This window comes from Mustela lutreola, chromosome 3, assembly GCF_030435805.1.
Source record: "Mustela lutreola isolate mMusLut2 chromosome 3, mMusLut2.pri, whole genome shotgun sequence".
Lineage (NCBI taxonomy): Eukaryota > Metazoa > Chordata > Mammalia > Carnivora > Mustelidae > Mustela > Mustela lutreola.
Window position 1 is genome coordinate 173,013,138 of NC_081292.1, and position 22,805 is coordinate 173,035,942.

A 22,805-nucleotide genomic window follows, 5' to 3' on the forward strand; every position below is an offset into this window, starting at 1 on the left:
TTTAAAAATGAACCTTGAACTGTATCTTGAATCATTTACAGAACTCAACTTGAATGGATCAAATGAATGGATCCAAATGAATGTAAAACCAACAACTGAAATAAATAAATAAATAAAGCCAACAACTGTATAACTTTTGGGGGGGCGGTAAAAAAAACAGAAGATAGAGCGCCTGGGTGATCCAGTGGGTTAAGCCTCTGCCTTCAGGTCAGGTCATGATCTCAGAGTCCTGGGATCGAGCCCCGCATTGGGCTCTCTGCTCAGGGTGGAGCCTGCTTTCCTCTCTGTCTCTGCCTGCCCCTCTGCCTACTTGTGAGCTCTCTCTCTCTGTGTCAAATAAATAAATAAAACCTTGGGGTGCCTGGATGGCTCAGTAGGCTAAGCCTCTGCCTTCAGCTCAGGTCATGATCTCAGGGTCCTGGGATCAAGACCCGCATCGGATTCTCTACTCGGCGGGAGCCTGCTTCCCCGCCCTCTCTGTCTGCCTCTCTGCCTACTTGTGATCTCTGTCTGTCAAATAAATAAATAAAATCTTTAAAAAGAAAGAAAGAAAGAAAATATTTTTAAAAAACTAAAAAAATAGGAGAAAAATCTTTGCAACCTTAGGTTAGGCAGATATTGATTTTATAGGATACAAAAAAGTTCAAACCACAAAATAAAAAGTGTATAGTTCTTCCATACTCAACACTTCTGCTTTTGAACTCTTATAACTTAATTAAAAGATAATAACACAGATTTTTAAAGAGCACAGAATTCGAATAGACATTTCTCCAAAGAAGACATACAAATTGCCAAGAAGACATGAAAAGATGCTTATCATCACTATTCATGAGGGAAACATAAATTAAAACCACAATGAAATACCATTTCATACCCACTAGGAGAGTTTGCATCAAAGGGAGAGAAAATAACTAGTGCTGGAGAGAACGTGGAGATATTGGAACCCTCATACGTTGCTGGTGGGGTGTAAAATGATATAGCTGACTTGGAAAACAATTGGCAGTTTCTCAAAACATAAACATAGAATCACCATATGTCCCAGCAATTTCCATGCCAGGTATATACCCCCCAAAAGGAAAACATATGTCCGTACAAAACGTTCAGAGCAGTTAATTTAAAAAAATTTTTTAAATGTTCAGAGCAGCATTGTGCCTAATAGCCAAAAAGCAAAAACAACACATACCCATCAACTGATAAAAAGATAAATAAAATGAGGTTTATCCTTTTGGTGGAATATTATTCAGCCATGAAAATGAATGACACATGTTACAACATGCATGACTACATTATGTTAAGTGAAAGAAACCAGAAACAAAACAAACCTACATATTATATGATTCCATTTACATGAAATGTTCAGAATAGGCAAATCTTCAGAGACATAAAGTAGGTGAGTGGTTCCCAGGGCCTCAGGGGAACTGGGTATGACTGCTAATGGGTATAGAGTTTCTTTGGAAGGAGATGAAGATATTCTAGAATTGAATAGTGTTGGTGGCCACACAACTTTGGAAAACAGTTTGGCCGTTTCTTAAAAAGTTTATACAGTTACCACACGACCCACTCCTAGGTATTTACCCAAGACAAACAACAACATATGTTCACACAAAACCCATATACAAATGTTCATAGCAGAATTATACAAAATAGCCAAAAGGTGGAAACATTCTAAATGCCCATTAACTGGTGAATAGATAAACAAATCTTGATACATTTACACCAAGAATACTGTTCAGCAATAAAAAGAAATAGTTAAGCTAACTAATGCACACTGACACAAAATATGGGTAAACCTCAAAAGCATTATGCCAAGGGAAAGAAACCAAACACAAAAAAAGATACCAAATGCATAATTCATTTTTACATGCTATTCTGGAAAATCCAAAACTGTAGAGACAGAAATCAGATCAGTGGTTGCCAAGAGTTAGTGGAAAAGGGACAGCTACAGTGGGGCAGAAGGGAACTTTTTTGTTTTGATGGACAGCTACAGTGGGGCAGAAGGGAACTTTTTTGTTTTGATGGAATGGTTCTGTCCTGAATGATACAATGGTAAACATTTGTTGAAACTCAAAGAACAGTGGTGCCTGGGTGGCTCTGTTGGTTAAGCCTCCAACTCTTGATTTTAGCTCAGGTCATGATCCCAGGTTGTTAGATTGAGCCCCACATTAGGCTCTGTGTGGCACATGGAGCCTGCTTAAGATTCTCTCTCGCTGGGCCTCTGGGTGGCTCAGTGGGTTAAAGCCTCTGCCTTTGGCTCAGGTGATGATCCCGGGGTCCTGGGATGGAGCCCCACATCGGGCTCTCTGCTCATCAGTAAGCCTGCTTCCTCCTCTCTCTATCTCTGCCTGCCTCTCTGCCTGCTTATGATCTCTGTCTGTCAAATAAATAAATAAATAAAATCTTTAAAAAAAAAAAAAAAGATTCTCTCCCTCCCTCTCTCAAAAACAAACAACAAAAAACAAAAAACAAAACAAAACAAAAAATGAAAAAACCCTCAAACAACTATAGGAATTTTTTTACTATGTGTAAATTATACCCCAATAAATCCAATTAAAAATAAGCTACATTATCCTAATCCATCCTCTCCCTACAAAAAAAATAAAAATTTATATATATATATATGTATATATATTCAGGAACTTTTTTTTTTTTTAATGTGGGGAGAGTCCTGTAAAGAGGAAGGAAAGCCAAGTACATTCACTTCCTCAAAAATGTACATCCTCTATTTTCCAAAACACAATTAAACACCTACAAATATCCACACATCACCAGCTTTGTAAAAACTCTTAATAAAACTACTCACTTTTTTGAGAAAGAAATCAGCTTGGCTAAGACTGTCTCTCCCTGCCCCTCTAACCTGGTCACACTTGTTTTCAGCGGGCAACCTGGATGCAAGCTGGGAGAATGTTTGGTTTGGTTTCAAGTGTTTTCACTTCCTCTAAAAGGAGGTTACTATGGGCAACAGCGACTAAAACAGAGAATGATAAAATTGGATCCAATCTGCCCACATGAAAGGTGCGGTGGGCAGAATCCACACTCTGCCCACACCCCCTAGGGTCCCTTTTCCATTCCCCCTGGTTGTATGCTTTCCCTCCCAACAGCCAGCACCACCCTCAGGCCCAGATTCACCTGCCTGTGCATTTGGTAAACCAGTCACCCTGGAAAGAATTCACCCCCCCGGCAGCAGCCCCTAACTAGTGACTGGCAGATAGTCTACCTGCCTCAGCTCCTTTGCACCCGATGAAGACAACGCCAAGGTAATTTTACATCAGTGCTTCTCATACTGTTATGCTTGCGTGAATTGGCTGGGGATTGAGTTCCAATGCAGATTCTGATGCAGGAGGTCTTTGAAGCTCCAGTTCCAACAAGCTCCTGGGTGATGCAATGCTGTCATCCACAGATCCACTTTAAGCCCAAGGGTCTCTTGTCAGAGCTCCCTACAGAGTCTAGCAAAAAAACAATAGGCATCTACACATCTTGGTGTGCTGGAGCAAGAGGAAATACCTCAGGGACAAAACGTGGGTAAGGTCAGACGGATAAGATGTGGACCCACAGGCAGACTATAGAAGGACTCCTCTCCAGAACTTCCAGAGGCATATCAGAATTTAGGAATTCAGCTGACATTCCCGTAATAGAGGCGTATTTGTGGGCTGAAAAGCATAAGAAACTTCTGCCCCGCATCCCTGACCACTCAGAGGCAGTGAGTGGCAATGAACTGTGAGGAAGGGGCGGTGCACAAGAGAAATGAGGGGCCATGAGCACACAGCGAGGCTGTGAAGGATACAGCTGTGCCTGACCGCAGGGGAGCCGAGGTGGGTTTTAGACGGTTTCAAATTTTGTTTAAAAAAGGAAAGAATGATTGTTGACAGGTAGACTGGTAAGCCTTTAGGCTCTGTCAGAAGACTGTTTTATTGGACCATGTCACAGAGCACATAAGGGATGTTCATCAGGCTCATCCATAGGACAGCTCAGGAAGCAATTACCTGAACAACACGTCAAGGTTATGAGGCTGGAAAATGTCCTCTCCTCTGGGCTCCCACAACACTTTAAAACTACTGCTAGAGCACTTACTTCTCCCCTTGGTTGCCATTCAAAAAGTTTTCACCAAGTGTCAACATGTTTCAGCCTGCATTTTAGGCACTGGGGATCCAAGGATAATCAACACAGAAAAGTGTTCACAGAATTTATATGATAAGTGGGAAACATAAATGATAAGCACAACAACAAATACATATAAAATATATCAAATAACTGCCAAGTAGAGAATTAAAAAGAGGTGGAGCCAAAGCAAGGGACTTGGTAACCACTTCAGAATGAATGGTGAGGGAGAATGTCTCAGTCCATTCAAGCTAGTATATGTTGTTATACTATCTATCTATCTATCTATCTATCTATCTATCTATAAGCTGTGGGGGCTTATAAACAACAAAAAATTATTGCTCACAGTTCTGGAGCTGAGAAGTCCAAGATCAAGGTTCCATCCAGCTCATTCATTGTCTGGTGAGAGCCAGATTCCTGGATGGAAAGCCATCTTCTTTCTGTGTCCTTACATGGCAGAAGGCATAAAGAAGCTCTCTGTGGTCTCTTTCATGAAGATACTATTCCCATTCATGAGGGCTTTGTTCTCAAAACCTAATCATTTCCCGGAGTCTGCCACCTCCAAATACCAGCACACTAGAAAAATAGGTTCAACATATGATTTGGGGGAGAAATAAACATTCAATCTGTAACACAGGACCTCTCTGAGGAGGTGACATTTAAGCTGAGATTCGACCAACTTCAGCTATGTAATGAGGAGAAAGAACACAGCTGATGAAAGGACACATGTAGTGCAAAGGCCCTGAGGCATGAATATATTTGGCACTTTCAAGGAACTGAAAGATCAATGTCCTACAACAGAACAGATAAGGAGAAGAGTTATTTGAAAATATGTGGGAGAAGAGTCAGATCTTTATAAGCTAGAGTAAGTTTAGCTAGAATTTAATTAAGTTTGATTTTTTTTTCCCCCCAGTTTGGTAGCCAACATCCAATATGAATCCTAGTGATCTTAACCTCAATGAATCTTAACCAATGAATAAGTCTCTCCCACAATGACCTGGGGCTGGCTTGTATGAACAATAGAATACAGAAGTGATGGTTGGTTCATGACTTCTAAGGGTAGGTCATAAATATACTGCAGTTTCTGTCTTTGTCCTTGGATTTGCTTTGAGGGAAGCTAGCCACCATATTGTAAGGACACTCCAACAGTCTCACGGAGAGACCCACATGGAGAGGAACAGCCAACAAGTTGCCAGCAGCAACTTGCCAGCCTCAGAACACCTTCTTCCCACCGCAGCCCCAAGCAACAGCTGACTGACACACTCTGAGCTAGGGCCACCCAACCCGGCTACTCCAAAAATATATGTTTTTTTCAGAACTGCTTGAAAGTAACTTGCAGGATACTTCACCCTTAAATACTTCAGCATGCATCACCCAATGCTAGAGAACTTCTGCTGCATAACCACAATTAACATTACTACATTAAAAAAAATTAGCAATAATTCCATAGTATCATCTAACATCCAGTCCGTATTCAGATTTCCCAGTGGTCCAACAAATATCTCCCTGGGACTTTGGACTCATTTTACTTGTGATAATTGTGATAATTATCTTATGATAATTCATGAATAGGTTTTAAGCAAGAGATTGGCATGGTCTGATTTGCAACTTCAAAAGTTCTGTCTGACTTCTGTGTAGAAAAGAGATTGAAGGGGCTAAGTTAATTTCCTGAGGCTGCTATTATAAATGAGCACAAACTTTAATGTATTTTTATCTATTTGTTTTTTTATCACAAATAGTAATTTATTTTCTCATGGCTCTGGAGGCCAGAAGAAGGAAATCAGTAGCGCTGGGCCAAAAATCAGCTGCCTTTGCAGCTTCTGGTGGGCGTTGGCATTCCTTAGCTTATGGCTGTGTCACTTACAACCTCTGCCTCTGTCTTCGCATTGCCTTCTTCTCTTCTGCATGTACAAAAGCTCCCTCTGCCTCTTTCTTGCAAGGAAACTTTTGGCTGCATTTAGCACCCGCCCTGATAATCCAGGATCATCTCTCCTCTCAGCATTCTTGACTTCATCATATCTGCAAAGACCTTTTTCCTAAATAAGGTAACACATGCAGATTCCAAAGAATAGGACCTGATGTCTTTAGGAAACCTTATTCAGCTTCCTCCATGGACCCAGAATAGAACTGAGAGGACCATTGGCAGCCCCTGCTCATGTCCAGGCAAGATGTCTATGTCTTGGAACAAGATGCTGTTGGTGAAGAAAGAGCGGTAGATTTAGGGTAATTGCTGATAGATTTGATAGGGAGCAGTGGGAGCTGTGGGAGGAGTGCAAGAAATCAAAGAACCTCCCGGAGCCTGTCGGGTACTCCCACTAATCTCCATTAACTAGTTATCAACTCCTTGAGAGCCCAAAGCCTTTCAGTATGTCATTACCTCTGGGACCCAGGCTGGGGCTTTTCTTATGGTGGGTCTACACCATAATTTAACTGAATCGAAAAGAGATACAGGGGTCAGAACATCAATTATTCTCTTTGCCAGACTTTAGCAATGTCTAGAAATGTCAGAAAAGTTCTGTTGGGAGACACCTAGGTGGCTCAGTCTGTTAAGCCTCTGCCTTCAGCTCAGGTTATGATCTCAGGGTCCTGGAATTGAGTCCCACATTGGGCTCCTTGCTCAGTGGGGAGCTTCCTTCTCCCTCTGTCTGCTGCTCCCCTAGTTTGTGCTTTCTCTCTCACTCTTCCTCTGACAAATAAATAAATAAAATATTTTTAGAAAAGAAAAAGAAAGAAAAGCTCTGTTTGGCGTTGTTCTTTGAACGCCAGTGACCTAGTCTGAACCTCTCAAAAGAACCTTGTTCTTAAATTAGGGCTCTTGCTTCTGCTCTGTCTGACCTGGGTGGCTGCAGTAAGAAATCCAGAGAAATCTCTGAAAAAGATCTTTTACAAACTAAGCAAAAGCAACTTATGTTTTGTTTTTTTCTTTTAAACTGTCTTCAGTATTGTTATGTTTAAATTTGATTAATATGATGTGACCTAATGAAATTTAAATTCATCTGGTCTTACTGATTGTTTTAAGACCAACAGCTGACAAGCTTTGAAAACACGTGATTTCCTGATAACTTTACGTTAGTATAAATGTGACTAAGGGCCTTCATCCATTTTTATACCTTAAACAAAGAAATCTAATGCACACTCAAAAATCTTTGAAAACAATACTTACCCCACAGCCATATTCTATGAGGTATAAATGTGAAACACATTCTACTAACTTTATAATGGTAATGAAATCAACTTTCAAAATACTGTCAATTATTAGATTTTATCTTAGGTCAGCTAGTATTGTTTGCTTTCCTTGGCTCTTATTAAAATAACCCTAAAGAGATGAATATCTATTTTCACATATTTACTCATTTCCAATATGGATACCAGGGTTCCTGGTGGCTCAGTCTGTTAAGTGTCCAACTCTCAATCTCACCTCAGGTCTTGATCTCAGGATCATGACTCAGGGTCATAAATTCAAGTCCTGTGCTGGGCTCCACAGTTGGTGTGGCATCTACTTAAAAAAAAAAAAAAAAAATATATATATATATATATATATATATATATATATATAAAATAAATTATATTTCTTTAATATAATTTATATGATAAATTATATATAAATATAATATATATCCATAATATATATATGTGTGTATATATATCCATATATATGGATACCAAAGAGATTTGCTACATTCAAGACCTACACAAGGTCTTCCGGTGTTTCCACAAAGCCTGGAGGGACAAAAAGCCTCAGAGGGATATTTCTGCCTTTTCCAACCTCAGGCAAAATTTGACATGCCCACCAAGTGCCAGTCCCCTAAAACAGCTCCACCCAATCACAGAAGTGCACCAGGGAGGGAATGAAATCACCTTGGCCGGGATACAATTTCTGCAGATTGCATGCAGATCAACCTCCTGCTGCTTCCTATTTCCTTCCTACTCTTCCTGGTCTTGGCTCTTCATCTCGCCCCTTCCACCCGCCCTGGCTCCCCCTGGTTCTGAAGATCCATCGGGGACACCAGCTTGACACCAGGACTACTGTATTCCCTCTCCAACGCCAAGATCTGGGGGTTCAGGTTAGAGATACTTGGGTTTTCAGTTGGATCTTGGGGTGGCTGCCTACCTGGGGCAGGGTGTGGAGAGAGAGGAAGGAACAGGAATTAGGCATGAATCATTTGGCAGACACTGAAGTCTACCACACGTCTGACCTTGTCTAAGGCACTGGGGATTCTGTGGGGAACTGGCCATAATCTCTGCCCTCAAAGAGTTTACAGTTCAGGAAGGGGTGGGTGGAGATGGATGTACAAGTCACTCCGGGAATACAGGTCATAGGCACTCAATTCAGTTTCAGGAGGGGAGAAAGCATGGGACTCGGGGATGGAGTTGCCAGATTTGCTAAATAATAACACAAGATGCTCTGTTAAATTTGAATTTCAGTTAAAAAGCAAATAATTATTTGGGGTATGCATATCCCATGAAATATTTGAGGCAAACTTACATTTTAAAAAAGTGTTCATTCTTTATCTGCAATTCAAATGTAACTGGGCAGCTTGTGTTTTTATTTCCACCTCCAAAAACTGATTTGACTCAACCTCTAAGACTGAATCCCCAAATTTTCAAGGGTAGATCTTGCAAGTGGGCAGAAAAAAGGCAAATACCTATGTCGTGCAGTTTGAAAGATAATTACTTCTAAAGCCCCTTTTTTTCTCACTTTCATCTATCTGTAAAGGTGTTTATAATTCTGCCATTAAAAATTAGCTCTTTGGGGTTATCTGACTTTTTTGTTTTCTAGTGAAGTAGTAGAAAAAGGAAAATCAAGAAAGCTACTGCAACTTAACATAAGAAGGAACTTTCTAGAATTAAGGAACTGGTGAGTATTAGGAAGTGAGCTGTCATAGAAGATGTTCAAGAATCGGTCACATGTAAGGGAGGTAAACAGGGCTCAGTTGGGTCAGGTCTTGGCAAGCTTTCTCTGTAAAGGAGTAAATAATCAATATCTTTGGCTTTGGGAGTCACGTGTTCCCTGTCACAACTGCTCAAGTTTACCACTGTTCCCATTTTGTAGCACAAAAAAAATGTATAAATGCATGGGCCTTGTATTCCAATAAAACTTAATTTTCCAAACCTGGGTGTCAAAGTAGATTTGGCCCAATTTGCTGACCCTTGGCTTAGATAATCTCCAACATCCTGTCCAAGCCTCAGATTCTCTGACAAGTTAAAACTTTCAAAATGCCAACACCCCCAACAGTGGTCCCTTAACTGTTCAAACTGTTGAGCCTGGAATGAGTTTTCAATTAAGGCCTCTGAGAAAATATATGGGTGGGCCCCAGGGATGGTCAAGAAGAGGTCAGTGCACAGAGGAGGAGAAAGGGTTGAGGAAAAGTGGCCCTGTTGGCCTTCCGAGTGTAGATGACTGGAAATCAGAGATGACCCCTACATGGTCATCTCCCTACCACTCCACCCCCACCAGCAGATAGAGACCAAGAAGAAGGGGGGGGGGGTGATACTTGTTTCAACCACCCACATATTGAAATGAATGACATCAATGAATGTTCACAGCAAGAGTGGAGGAAAGGCTACTTCATCAACCCAGTGGTGAAGCTAACCCAGTGGGTTATAAACCAACACCTATCAGTTCCCAGAGTAGGAGTCTTTGTTCAACAAGGAGATCCTGTTCTCTAAAAGGCATTGAGAGGAAATAAAATAAGCCCTCAAGGGGTTAGTAAAAGGAAAAAAGAGAATTTTAATATTTTTTTTTTTCCCTTTTGTTTTTGTTTGTTTGGTTGGTTTGTTGGTTTTTATTTCTTTTCAGCGTAACAGTATTCATTGTTTTTGCACCACACCCAGTGCTCCATGCAATACGTGCCCTCCTTAATACCCACCACCTGGCTCCCCCAACCTCCCACCCCCCCCCACCCCTTCAAAACCCTCAGGTTGTTTTTCAGAGTCCATAGTCTCTCATGGTTCACCTCCCCTTCCAATTTCCCTCAACTCCCTTCTCCTCTCCATCTCCCCATGTCCTCCATGTTATTTGTTATGCTCCACAAATAAGTGAAACCATATGATAATTGACTCTCTCTGCTTGACTTATTTCACTCAGCATAATCTCTTCCAGTCCCATCCACGTTGCCACAAAAGTTGGGTATTCATCCTTTCTGATGGAGGCAAAATACTCCATGGTGTATATGGACCACATCTTCCTTATCCATTCATCCCTTGAAGGGCATCTTGGTTCTTCCCACAGTTTGGCAACCATGGCCATTGCTGCTATAAACATTGGGGTACAGATGGCCCTTCTTTTAACTACATCTGTATCTTTGGGGTAAATACCCAGTAGTGCAATTGCAAGGTCATAGGGAAGCTCTATTTTTAATTTCTTGAGGAATCTCCACACTGTTCTCCAAAGTGGCTGCACCAACTTGCATTCCTACCAACAGTGAAAGAGGGTTCCCCTTTCTCCACATCCTCTCCAACACATGTTGTTTCCTGTCTTGCTAATTTGGGCCATTCTAACTGGTGTAAGGTGGTATCTCAATGTGGTTTTAATTTGACTCTCCCTAATGGCTAGTGATGATAAACATTTTTTCATGTGTTCGATAGCCATTTGTATGTCTTCCTTGGAGAAGTGTCTGTTCATATCTTCTGCCCATTTTTTGATATGATTATCTGTTTGGTGTGTGTTGAGTTTGAGAATTTCTTTATAGATCCTGGATGTCAACCTTTTGTCTGTACTGTCATTGGCAAATGTCTTCTCCCATTCCGTGGGTTGCCTCTTTGTTTTGTTGACTGTTTCCTTTGCTGTTGTTGTTTTTTTAAACATTTTATTTATTTATTTATTTGACACAGAAAGAGCGAGAGATCACAAGTAGGCAAAGAGGCAGGCAGAGAGAGAGGGGGAAGCAGCTTCCCTGCTGAGTGGAAGGCAGATCAGGACCTGAGCTGAAGGCAGAGGCTTAACCCACTGAGCCACTCAGGCACCTTTTTCCTTTGCCTTTTAAAAATGAATTCTATCTACAGCCATTATTTTATGTCATCCTGAAATCACTCAAAGACTTTAGAATTTTGTTCCCCAAAACCCTATATATTAGGAAGTTCTTGAGTCATGCTGGCCAATTTTCTGCTGCCATTACAGGTGCTACCACCCTGTAGGCTCTGCCACCTGTTACCAAGGCTCTGCCATGCAGCCTACTCCCCGCAACACCCAAGCCCTGGTCCTCACTCAGACCCTGAGAAATCAGTCCTAGTGCCCTCTACCTCGGGTTAATTCCTCTGATGGCTTTATTCTTCCACTCACTCAGATACTCCAGGGCCACCAGATCTGGGAGAAACCACTTAGCACCTGCTCTCTGAACTACTGCTACGGGTCTCTGCAGGACTAAGGCTCTGCTTGGTTCTGAATGGAGTGGGTGTGGAGGAGAGCTTGTGGGCTTAGTTATTATGGCATTCCCTTTGTCTTCCCTCTTCCTGTTTCTCCTCACAAAGGGAAATGGGAGACTGAGGCATGCAGGCATCTGGACTTTTGTGGGGTGAAGTGTGTCAGCATGGGGTCTCATGGGGTCTCCTATGCCCTGTCTAGCCCAGCACGAAGACTTTATCCCATCATTGAGACATAACAAAAATTGTGGATTTGTAGCAAATGGTTTAACCCGATACATTTAAATGTTTCAATGCATAGTACAGAATAATAGCTAACTTGTGCAGCATTCATAGGTATCAAAGCATTTCATATTTGTAAAGCAAGGGTATTTGCCAGAAAGCAGTTATTTTCCTATTTACCAACCATGATAGAAATGTGTCAACATTTTAAAAATTATTTAATTTGAATTACACACATTTAACATACAGTGTTATATCAGTTTCAGGTGTGCAATACAGTGATTTAACAATTCTTTTTTTTTTTTAAGATTTTATTTACTTATTTGACAGAGAGAGATCATAGGTAGGCAGAGAGGCAGGGGGGAAATAGGCTCCCCGCTGAGCAGAGAGCCTGATGCGGGGCTTGATCCCAGGGCCCTGAGATCATGACCTGAGCTGAAGGCAGAGGCTTAACCCATTGAGACACCCAGGCACCCTCAACAATTCTTTACATTACTCAATATTAATCATGTTAAGCGTATTCTTAATCCCCTTCACCTATTTCACCCATCCCCCCACTATCTTCCCTCTGGTAGCCATCAGTTTATTCTCTATAGTTAAGAGTCTGTTTTTGGTTTCTCTCTTTTTTATCTTGTTTATTTTGTGTCTTAAATTCCACATATGAGTGAAATCATTTCTGACTGGCTTACTTTGCTTTGTGATATGCTCTCTAGATCCATCTGTGTTGTTGCAAATGGCAAGATGTCATTTTTGATGGCTGAGTTATATTCCATTACACACACACGCATACATATATACATATGTATATTCTTTATCCTTCCATCAGTTGATAGGTTGCTTTCATAATTTTGCTATTGTAAATAATGCTGCAATACATGGGGAGCATGTATACCTTTGAATTAGTATTTCATATTCTTTGGGTAAATACCCAGTAGCACAATTACTGGATCATAAGGTAGTTCTCTTTTTAACTTTTTGAGGAACCTCCATATTATTTTCTACAGTGGCTGCACCAGTTTGCATTCCCAACAACAGTACACATGTGTTCCTTTTTCTCCACATCTTGGCCAACACTTGTTGTTTCTTGTGTTTTTGATTTTAGCCATTCTGACAGGTGTGAAGTGATAGCTCATTGTAGTTTTTTTTTTTCTCATTGTAGTTTTAATTTGCATTTCCCTGGTGATGAGGGACACTGAGCATTGCTTCATGTGTCTGTTGGTCATCTGAATGCCTTCTTTGGAGAAATATCTGTTCATGTCTTCTGCCCACTTTTCATTGGATTATTTGGGGTTTTTTGGTGTTGAGTTGTGCAAGTTGTTTATATATTTTGAATACTAACCCTTTATTGAATATGTCATTGGCAAATATTTTCTCCCATTCAGTAGGTTGTTGTTTAGTTTTACTGGTTGATTACTTTGCTCTGCAGATTTTCTTTTAATGTAGTCACAATAGTTTATTTTTACTTCCATTTTCCTCACCTCAGGAGAGAGATCTAGAAAAATGTTGCCACATCCGATGTCAGAGAAATTTCTCCCTATGCTCTTTTAGGAATTTTATTTTTTCAGTTTTCACATTTAGATCCTAAATCCATTTTGCTAATTATTTTTTTGAGGATTTTTGCATCTCTATTCATCAGAGATGACCTATAGTTCTCTTTTTTTTGAAGTGTCTTCATCTGGTTTTGTTTCAGGATAATGCTGGACTCAGAATGAATTTAGAAACTTTCCTCTTTTATTTTTTGGGGGTAGTTTGAGAAGAAAAGGTATTAACTCTTCTTCAGATGTTTGGTAGAATTCACTTGTGAGACCATCTGGTCCTGGACTTTTGTTTTTTGGGAGTATTTTGATTACTGATTCAATTTCATTGCTGATAATCAGTCTGTTCATATTTTCTATTTCTTCCCAATTTAGTCTTGGGAGGTTGTAGTTTCCAGGAATTTATCTATTTCTTCAGGTTGTCCAATTTGTTGTTATATATATTTCATAATATTCTCATTTTACTCTTTGTGTTTCTGTGGTGTTGATTGTTACTTCTCTGTTATTCCTGATTTTGTTTGAGTCTGCTCTCTTTCTCTCTCTGTTTTTAAAGGAGTCTGAAGGTTTATCAATTTCATTGATCTTTTCAAAGAATCAGCTCCTGGGTTGATCTATCTGTTCTACTGGTTGGTTGGTTTGTTTGTTTTGAGATTTTTTTTGTTTGTTTTGTTTTTGTTTTTAGTTTCTGTTTTGTTTATTTCTGCTCTAATCTTTATGATTTCCTTCCTTCTACTGGTTTTGGGTTTTGTTCTTTTTCTAGCTCCTTTAGGTATAAGGTTAGGTTTTTATTTGAGATTTTTCTTATTTCTTGAGATAGGCCTGTATTGTTATAAACTTCCTTCTTAGAATACCTTTTGCTGCATCCCAAAGACTTTAGACCACTGTGTTTTCATTTTCTTTTGAATCCATGTATTTTTTTATTTCTTCTTTGATTTCTTGGTTGACCATTCATTGTTTAGTAACATGTTATTTAACCTCCATGTACTTGTGTGGTTTTTTTTCCAGATTTTTTTCTTGTGGTTGATTTCTAGTTTCATAGCATTGTGGTTGGAAAATTATGACTTTGATTTTTTTTTTTTGAGACTGGTTTTATGGCTTAATATGTGATCTACTCTGGATAATGCTTCATGTGTCCTTGAGAAGAATGTGTGAATGTGCATTCTGTTGCTTTAGGATGGAATATTTTGAATATATTAGTTAGATCCATCTAGTCCAATGTGTTATTCAAAGCACAGTTTCCTTGTTGACTCTCCATTTGGATGATCTATCTGTAAATGTAAGTGGGGTGTTAAAGTATCCTACTGTTATTATATTACTATTGATTACTTCCTTTATGGTTTTTTGTTTTGTTTTGCTGCTTTATGTATTTTGATGCTCCCATTTTGGGTGCTAAATATTTATAATCATTGTATCGTATTGGTGGACTGTTCCCTTTTTGATTATATACTGTCCTTTTTTGTTTCTTGTTGCAGTTTTTTTTTTTTAGGTCTATTTTGTCCAATATAAATATTGCTACTCTGGCTTTCTTTTCACATCCATTTGCATGACAGATGCTTTTCCATCCCTTCATTTTCAATCTGCATGTGTCTCTAGGTCTGAAATGAGTCTCTTGTAGACAGCATATAGATGAGTCTTGTTTTTTTAATCCACTTTGTCATCCTATGTCTTTTGATTGAAGTGTTTAGTCCATTTATATTCAGAGCAATTATTAATAGGTAGGTACTTGTTGCCATTTTTTAATATCTATTTTATGGTTATTTTTGTAGCTATTCTCTTTTCTTCTCTCTCTCTCTCTTTTTTTTTTTAAGATTTTATTTAATTATCTATTTACCTGAAAGAGAGAGTGAGCAAGTGGGGCTGGGGATAGGAAGGGGCAGAGCAGGGTGCATGATGAGGGGCTCTATCACAGGACCCTGGGATCATAGCCTGAGCTGAAGGTAGACACTTTATCAACCAAACCACCCAGATACCCCTTCTCTGTTCCTTTCTTATTTTGCTATCTTCTCTCAGCTTGCTAACTTTCTTTAGTGAAATACTTGGATGACCTTCTCTTTATTTTTTGCATATCTATTACTGGATTTTGATTTGTGGTTACCATTAGGTTTCTATATAGCATCTTATGTATATAGCAGTTTATATTAAGTTGATGGTCACTTAAATTTGAACCCATTTCTTATCCCTCTCCCCCCAGCCCTCACATTTTAGGTATATAGTGTCATAATTTACATCCTTTTATTTTGTGAATTCATTGACTGTTTTTTGTAGGTACACTGAATTTTACTGCTTGTGTGCCTCTCATTTTTCTTACTCCTGTTCATGGTCTTTGCTTTCCAGAGTCTCCTTTAACATTTCTTATAGGGCTGGTTTAGAGGCATTGAATTCCTTTAACTTTTGTTTGTCTGGGAAGCTCTTTATCTCTCCTTCTATTCTGTATGATAGCCTTGCCGGATAGAGTATTCTTGGCTGCAGATTTTTTTCCTCCTAACACTTTGAATCATGCCACTCCCTTTTGTCTGTAAAGTTTCTGCTGAAAAATCACCTGATAGACTTATGAAGTTTCCCTTATACATAACCATCTTCTTTTCTCCCACTGCTTTTAAAACTCTTTCTTTGTCATTACTTTTTTTTAAGATATTGAATATCCGTTTATAAATTCTGGTCTGTAGAATTATATTTTTATGTTAAAATACTTAGATTATTTCCCCATTACTTTATTTTTTATATATTTTAGTTTAGTTTTATTTCTTTTCAGCTTAACAGTATTCATTGTTTTTGCACCACACCCAGTGCTCCATGCACTACGTGCCCTCCCTAATACCCACCACCTTGTTTCCCCAACCTCCCACCCCCTGCCCCTTCAAAACCCTCAGGTTGTTTTTCAGAGTCCATAGTCTTTCATGGTTCACCTCCCCTTCCAATTTCCCTCAACTCCCTTCTCTTCTCCATCTCCCCATGTTATTTGTTATGCTCCACAAATAAGTGAAACCATATGATAATTGACTCTCTCTCCTTGACTTATTTCAGTTGTCATTACTTTTTACCATTTTGACTACTGTGTGTCTTGGTGTGGCCTCCTTGGGTTGATTTTGTTGAGGGCTCTCTGTGCCTTTTGGATCTGGATGTCTGTTATTTTCCCCAGATTCAGGAAGTTCTCAATGATCATTTCTTCAGATAAATTTTCCACCCCCTTTTCTCTCTCTTCTCCTTCTGGGTCCCTATAATGTGAATGTTATTATGTGTGATAGTGTCAGTGAGTTCCATAAGTCTGTTTTCACTTTGCATTATTTTTTTCCACCTGCCCAGCTTGCTTTTCTTTACTGTCTTCCGTGTCACTTATCCATTCTTCTGCTTCTTCTAGTCTACTATCTATTCTATCTATCATATTTTTCATTTCAGTTATTGAGTTCTTAATCTCTGATTGGTCCTTTACTATGTTTTCTGTCTCTATGTTAAGGGTCTCAATGAAACTTCCACTCTTTTCTCAAGTCCAGTGAGTATCTTTATGATCATTACTTTAAATCCTCTATCAGGCATATTACTTATCTCCTTCTCATTTAACTCTCTTGCTGTGATTTTGTCCTGGTCTTTCGTTTGGGACATATCCTCTCTCTCTTCATTTTGTCTAAATCTCTGTGTCTGGTTCATGTGTTAGGAAGGTCAGCTACATCCGCGGCTATTAAGAGTAGTGACTTTATGAGGAAGAGTTCCTGTGGTGCCCTCTGATCTGTTCATCAGAACTTGGCACTTGAGGTGTGTCTCCTTTGTGTTTCTTTCACCCTACTGCTGTGACTGAATTGCTTTTGCCTTTAGTCCATTCATTTGCAATGGCTCTCTTTGCCTATTGTGGGCAAGGTTTGGTCCCTGTGGTGTTAGTGGGCCAGCCTGGGGTTACCTTTGGCTTGAGTTGAGTCAGACCATGTGTTTATCAAAGATGAAGTAGCACTGAACTGCAGGATGCTTTCCTTGTGTTAGACCCTGAAAAATTTTTGCTGATAGACCAGACCTGCAGTCAGATATCTGCCCCCAGCCCATTGCTGCAATCAGACTGGTGTGTGTGTGTGGTTACCTTCCCCTCTTCCTGGGGTAGGAGTCACTTTGGAATGGTGCTGACCCCTGTCAGGACTGTTTGCACACTGCCAGGATTGTGAAACCACTTTGGACCGCTCCGGACAAGGACTTACCAAAGATGACAAGTCCACAGAAAATGCAGAAGGGAGGGCTTGCAGCATTAGCAAGTTTGTGAGGGTTTGCTATGGGAGAGGACCTGGAGCCACAGCCTGGGTGGAGGGGCACATCTTCAGGAGAACAAAGGTGTGGGGGGTGCATGTTAGCAAGTTAGGTAGCAAGTGTTGGCCCTACACTGGTTCCTGCAGCTGTCCATGTATCTTGGCTGTGCAGAGGGGACGGAAATGTTGCCAGCCAGCTCCTTCATCCCTGGAGAAGTCTTCTGATGATCCCTGCCCCTCCAAGCACATGCTCTGAGATTAGTAAACAAGTTCTCCCTCCCATATCGCCCAGGTGTTTTTCAAACTGCTACTTCTATGCTGTATCTCTGTGGGGCTATTTGTTGTATTGTCTCCTTTAAAAGCAAGGACTCAGGTTCCTTTCTTCTTCCATCTCCCCCAAAGCAGGGCCTGCTGATTTTTGAAGTTCTGGGTGTTGAGCGCCACAGATTTTGAGAATTCATGAAAGTATGCCCTTCTGGTTTTCAAAGCCAAATGTTAAGGGGATTTGTCTTCTCTCAGTGTGTTCTCTATATCTGGGTGCTTGTTATAAGGATCCATTTTGCTCCCAGCTGGATCTCTATCCTTCCTACCCTCTTTGTTCCAGGCTCTTCTATACACTGAGCTGTGGAGAGTCTGTTCTGCCAGTCTTTGGGTTGTTTTCTGGGTTGTTTACTTGGATTGGAAGTTATCTAGCTGTATCTAGTTATCTAGTTGTATCCATGGTATGAGAGAAGTTTAGGGCCCTCCTACTCTGCCATCCTCCCCAGAAATGTCAGCAATTCGAATATTTCAGCATTTTAACACCCTGTATGGCCATACTAAGAATACCAGCTGAAATTAGCTTTGCTACACCCAGAATGGACTGGATGACAGTTTGGGATAGGTAATGTGTCATCAGGACTCATAATTAAATATGGTTTTCCCACTGCGTGAGGAACTACTTCAGAAGGGTAAAGGACATAAAATTGTTTTCAGTGTCAGTACCAGGCTCACACAGAGCTTCTGAACACAGGGGCCTCAGGCCTTGCATTCACAGCATGAGCAGGCTTAAACCAGATGTGACACAGACTAACCTTGCCTTCTTTATCTTGTCCTTACCCATACACTTGCTCTTTCCTGGCCTTGACCTCCTTCACCCCTGGGAGTTCTGTCTGGTGTTCCCTCTCTGAGATGCCACCAATGCTCCCAGAGCATTTCATACTCTTGATACATTCTTCCTATATCAAAATGCTCTGCCCTGTGTCTGTTTCCCTCAGCTCTCTGCTTAGAAACTGAGAAACTCAGCTGCCTGCAATTGAAAGTGTGATCTCTCCCAAAGGCATCTGAGTTATAAAAACTGTCATGAATGCCCTAAGAAGATAAGCTCTTAAGATTCCATGAAGGTGATTTTTAGGGGAGAAAACCTTCCAGGTATGCTACACAGTGGAGGAAGGGGGCTGGTTCTATCCATTCTGCATAAAGTTGGTTCTGATTTTCAGGAACACATCCTTACCACGCTCTGTGGGACTGAGTAAATAAATAAGAAGGGTACCTTTCTGGCCATGCTCCTTCCACAGCTCAGAAAGCAGCACCTTACCCCTTTGCTTTCCAACTGGTGAGACCTAAGCCAGTTGGATGGAGCTGTGACACAGCCAGAACCAAAGAGCTGAACTTAAGGACCATTTCATCAGAACTCAGACTTGACCTGAGATCCAGGGAACCACAGGGTATGAAAGGGAAGGAGGGAGACGGAGAACAGGTCTCAGAGTATCCTTCTCCCACCCATCTTCTGTCATGCCTATAATCCATTGAATCCTAAGAGCTGCTCAAGATTCCAGTATGGATGAGAATAAACACAGCCCCTGGGAAATACTATAATTCAGTGTTTATTCATCTATTCATGTTTCCCAAACATTTCTGAACATTGAGACTATGCAAGACATCTACAGTTGTACCATTTAACAGTGATCAAAAATACATCCCATAGCCTCCAATACTCTATCATGTCATCTTTTCACTTATCACTTCTCTGCTTTATCACTATCTGAATTTAGACCATCTATTTGTCCACTCATCTGCTTGCATCTTTTCTCGCTTCTCCCAACAGGTACCTCACAAGGGAAGAGACCCAACCTGGCCCATCACTGTAACCCACTGCTTAGAACAGTGTCTGCACACTGTGAGTGTTTCGTTGAATGAATGAGAGTAAGACAATGATGATGATGATGATGATGATGATGGTAGCTAATCCTGGGAATAGCTATGCTCTGCAGCACATTATTCTGTTTCTCTAGATATATTATTTCATTTAATCCTCACAATCCAATGGGGCAAGGGCTGTTATTATTCCCATTTACTCAGAAAATAGAAACCAGAAATGTTAAGTATAATACCCAAGGTCATACAGTGGATGAACCAGACCTCAAACCCAGGCAACCCGGCTCCAGAGCCCATGATCATACCCACTTCACTGCATTGCTCTGCAAATAGAAGTAAGACAAACCTGGACCCTTAGAGAAAATTCTAGTGGGGAACTTGAAACATGAAATGAATGACCATCCCACAAGCTAGAATGTGACAAATGCAATGACAAGCCATAGACTAGGGGATGGGTTAGTTCAAGGGGTCTCAAGGATATCCTTACTGAAGGTGGCCTGGGTGGCTCACTCAGTTAAGCATCTACCTTTGGCTTGGGTTATGATCTCAGGGTCCTGGGATGGAGTCCCACATCAGGCGGGAGCCTGCTTCTCCCTCTCCCTCTGCCTGCTTCCCCTGCTTGTGTGCTCGTGCTCTCCACCCTCCCCCCGACTGTCCTGCCAATATATAAAATCTTAAGGAAAAAAAAAATCAAAGAGAGTATCCTTACTGAGCGGTAGAATAGGGTCCAGGTGCCCTTGAGTTATGGAGAGAACTGACAGGAAAAGATAGGGATAAAAGTATGCCAAAAAAGGGAATTGTGTGACAAAGGTCACAGAAGTAAAAAATGTGAAGCCACGATCAGAGACTGGTGTGAGGAAGAGAGGAAGTCCCATCTGGCTGGAGCCCAGGCCTGCAGGGGCAGAGGACTATAAATGGTGGAAACTGAGGCCAGATTGGGGGAGGCAGTGGGGCATGGGCACTTCATATGGAAGGGTGACATGATCTGAAACCTCTGAAATGCCTATCTGTTCTAGCTTGGCGACCAGGAATAATGGCCACTAAGACACTGGGGACTCAGTAGGTGGGCAGTTTGGCCCAGGGATGAGGAATGTCATTTCCAGCAGTCAAGGTAAGTGGTGGGGTTGGGGTGGTGCCGGGCAGGCGGGGGGGGGGGGGGGGGGGGAGGAGAGACCCACTTGAAAATGATAAGAGGACCAGTCAGTGTCAGAGGATTGATGGGCAAGAAAACACCTGGAGGGAACAGAGGGAGGGGAGAGCTGAGCCACTGAACTCGGAAAGGGTTGGGCTCCAAAGACACTTAATTGTTTGACAACTTTGGTCTGGGCCATCCCTGATCATAGATGTTAAATTCTGAACCTCAGGCCTTCATGCTGAGACTCTCTTTCCCTTTTCATCCCCCCAAGTTCATGAAGCACTTCTACAAATCTCATCCTTTTGGAGCCTCACAGGCCTCTGAGTTTTCAGCTAAATTTAAACAAAACAGAGAGTATCTACTACAGATCTGCAGTGTTATTTAAAATGCCCTGAGGCTGGGACACCTGGTTGGCTTGATCAGATAAGCATCTGCCTTCCGCTCAGGTCTTGATCCCAGGGTCATTGGATTGAGTCCTGCATCCGGTCCTTGCTCAGCAGGAAGCCTGCTTCTCCCTCTGCCTCCCTCTCCCTCTGCCTGCCACTCCCCCTGCTTGCTCAATCTCTCTCTCTCACTCTCTCGGACAAATAAATATAATAAAAATCTTTAAAACAAATAAATAAAAACAAAACAAAATGCCCTGAAGCAAAACAAATTTCAAGCCAGGAGTAAACCCTTCTAATCCCCAAAGCAGAGTTTTTGTAAGGAAAAGGAAGCAGATGAACCATGGTCCTGGACGGAACAAATGAAAAGAGGTTTACGCACAGCAACTGTTTTGCTGTCGGCAATTAGAAAAAGTAGACATCCAGAGAGAGAAGTAGGACAAGAGCAGTCAACCAGAGGATTCTCTGCAGGGCCTGTAGGAACACAGCCGGACCTCTGACCCACTCAAAAGCAAGAAATGTCACCCATGCAAGCATTCCAAGTACTAGCTACCCAAGGCATTGGGGCCCGCCATCCAGGATCACATGGGAGCCATGGAATCAATAGTAACACAAGACACACAGGCCCCATGTCATTCTGGATCCTCATCTGGGCAAGAGAAGGATCTTAACCCCAACGGATTCAAGAACACACCCTGGTTCACGTAACAAAAAGCACAGATTCTTGAAAGCATAGCTGGGCTCAGATGCTCAAATAAGGGCATCATTTCTTTGTATTTCCAACTCATGGTTCTGTTCTGTCTAACCTTAGATTGTTAGCCATTTCCCATGTCCGATGTGGTAGCAAAAGCTCCCCCCAGCAGTTTGAGGCTTGGGTCCCACAACTTAGGGAGGTCAGCAGAGAATGGCTCTTTACCAATAGTTAAACCCAAGCTTAACTGGGATTGGAGTGATTAGCTTGATTTGGGTCGTGAGGCCATTCCTAAGCCAATTTCTACACAGAGGGCAACAAGAATGGAGAGATGTTAAGTCTGCAAAGGAAACTCCTTGTAGTTCTTCTGCATTTTCTGGGACTGCATAAGATCTAAAACCAAAGGCAGAGAAACAGGAAAAGAAAATAGCAGTGAGATTAGCCAGTTTCCTGCAACATTGTTAATGAAGGCCACAATAACACTGTTTGATACTGAATGGAATTCGGCACCGGAAAAAATTCAGTTAGCAAATAACAGGGAACACTCATGTCCTGCTAAGTGCCAGGCATTTTTCTAAGGACTTTACATACTTTTCAAAATTCTTCTTTACTCCTAAATACTTCAGTGAGCATTTTCTAAAAACAAGAGCATTCTCTCAAGTAACTGAAGTACAATTTCCAAACTCAAAAATTTAACAAAGTTATAACACTGTTACCTAACCTCCAGACCTGAATCAGATTTAGTACTGCCACTGGTGAAAACAATCTGGGATCCCACATTGCATTAGTTATCATGTCTCTGTCTTCTCCTTCAATCTGGATCTTTGTCTGTCTTTCATAATACTTGCCTTTTCTGTTTTGTTTTTTTTTTTTAAGATTTCGTTTATTTATCTGAGAGAGAGCGAGTGAAGAAAGAGAGCACATGAACAGGAGGAGGAGCAGGGACAGGGGAAGAAGCGTACTACCCACTGAGTAAGGAGCTCACCTTGGAGTTGGATCCCAGGACCTGGAGATCATGAC

The 22,805-nt window shown here is 41.1% G+C and overlaps 1 long non-coding RNA gene across 1 annotated transcript; it reads left to right on the top strand.

Annotated features, from left to right (window-relative positions):
• Positions 1-3,005: 3,005 nt before the first annotated feature.
• LOC131828170 (uncharacterized) lies at positions 3,006-20,689 on the top strand. The gene is made up of 3 exons (XR_009352265.1): positions 3,006-3,254; positions 19,527-19,598; positions 20,593-20,689. It is a non-coding gene; the product is annotated as an uncharacterized LOC131828170 (long non-coding RNA).
• Positions 20,690-22,805: the final 2,116 nt, after the last annotated feature.